The following is a 2,008-nucleotide window of genomic DNA, read 5'->3' on the forward strand; positions in this document are numbered from 1 at the left end:
AATATCTTGCACGATACCTCTCGCCATCTAACTCTAAGTGGCCAACCACCACGCAAAATCACATTCTTTACCAATATATTCATTGACAACCTACAAATTTAAATTGTGTTTATCAGTCTTTCCTTATAAGAGATGTTTTTCAAAAAATAACTTCGAATAATTACCGGGAAGCGTGACTAGAACGTGGCGATTCAACATCTGCCATAGGCATTCTTCCTTGGCTCATAAATTCTCTCAACAAAGCTGAATTCTCCAACATCAGATTCTCGAAGCACATCTACCCTCTTCACAAGGTCCGTGTTCATCTCTTTCAAAGCTAAATTCTGTTGTGCCACAACTTTCATCTTCTTCACCGATGTTTTGCGGACCCCGCTTCACCCAAGCCTCAAAACAGCCCCTACTATCCGGCCCCAAGAACGTCAGACTTAATGGACAATCGATTTAATACCCTTAAAATCATGTCAAACAACAATTAATTACAATAACTATGATTCAATATGAGACCTTTGTGAGGGCATCATTCACCGACGTCTCTCGTGACTCCGGGTGCAAAGCAGTGTAGTCATTAAGCTTTTCCTAGTAAATCGGATAAACAAAAATATCTCAAATTACTATCTTAAAAATAATTTAGTATCTCAATTCTTATTAAGTCAGTACACTAACAACTAGCTCCGGGTCTTGGTGTTCCCCATTCTTTCTTTTATGATTGTGCATATATTGGTCCAATCTAGTGATAGATGACACAGGGACCCCTTTCTCCTTTGCCATTTCAACTTTAGCTACAGCTGCAGATTTCCTCCCCAGACACGAAGAGTTTTTTTGTTGCTTACGATTTTCTGTGTTCCTCAAACTAAAAGCCTGCACATGTTAAAGTTAGTAATAGTGCACTTTAATTTATATCAAAACACATATACTTAATCACCATGAAATAAAACAGAAAACCCATTAACCTTGAATTTCTCGGAATTGCAATTATCCACAAATTGTCACCAATCTTGCAGAGGAATTCCTTGTTTGGGATGTTCCCTCACAAAGGAATGAGGTTGATCTTTGACGTATTTTTTGAACAACTCATGCTTGTACTCCTTCCACGCTTTCTGGAATTTGCTTATTGTCCAATCCGTGTCAATAGTATCGATGTTTTCAAACACATACATTCTTCCTAAAGTTTTAATTGCTTTGGGTATGATGCTCTCATGCGAACGAACTGGTTTCCAGCTATCATAGCGAATTGGGATGTCACGGCGAGCAATGTGACCAAGCTTGGTGATGAAATGGTCAACTTCTTCTTTGGGCTCATCTGGTTGACCCCACTCATTAAGCTTAATGATTACCTTCTCATAGCCTTCGGGCAGCTCCTCCGAAACACCTATCGAAGGACCTCTTGTTTCCTTAGAAGAGGAAGTTGATGCACCAGAAATGTGTGTCTCACCTGCATATATCAACCAAATTTGTTAGTAAGATCAAAACAATGGTATGGAAAAGTGAAAACTAAAAGTCATCTCCATTACCTAAGTCATCACCAAGGCTGTCACTTAGTAAATGTGAGCTGCTATGTGTTTGTCTCTCGTCCATGTGCAAAGAGCTGTAATACAATACAACAAGTATGCATGTCCATGGTGCAGAGATCAAGATCAGTTAATTTTTTATTTAAATTTCTATTTAACTAGCAAGAGAAAGCATTCCATAAAAGGCCTATTATGCACACATGAAAAATATAGCCGGAAAATAAAAAGATTCAAGTACAGGCATACCCCTGCTCAAACAAAAAGTTTCACTTAATCAAAGAACTACCAAAATTTTAATACCACAAAACTCACACCACTAAGTCAACACAAAATATAAATGGACTATGTTCTAGATCTCTTTCTTTTTCTGCTACTCTCAACAACTTCAAACATGTCGCCCTGGGTCGCTTTGAATATCGGTTCATCCACCATAGAAATGTCGAGGTTGTTAGGCCCTATATCTGAATCATTCACCACTCTTTCCTCTGAGAGACACGGTC

At 38.5% G+C, this 2,008-nt stretch overlaps 1 long non-coding RNA gene across 1 annotated transcript; it reads right to left on the bottom strand.

Annotated features, from left to right (window-relative positions):
* Nucleotides 1-502: 502 nt before the first annotated feature.
* Nucleotides 503-1,638, bottom strand: LOC147481894 (uncharacterized). The gene is made up of 4 exons (XR_015206389.1): nt 1,512-1,638; nt 951-1,432; nt 664-858; nt 503-576 (listed from the first exon to the last, which is right to left on the bottom strand). It is a non-coding gene; the product is annotated as an uncharacterized LOC147481894 (long non-coding RNA).
* Nucleotides 1,639-2,008: the final 370 nt, after the last annotated feature.

Source organism: Coptis chinensis, chromosome 8 (genome assembly GCF_015680905.1).
Source record: "Coptis chinensis isolate HL-2020 chromosome 8, ASM1568090v1, whole genome shotgun sequence".
NCBI lineage: Eukaryota > Viridiplantae > Streptophyta > Magnoliopsida > Ranunculales > Ranunculaceae > Coptis > Coptis chinensis.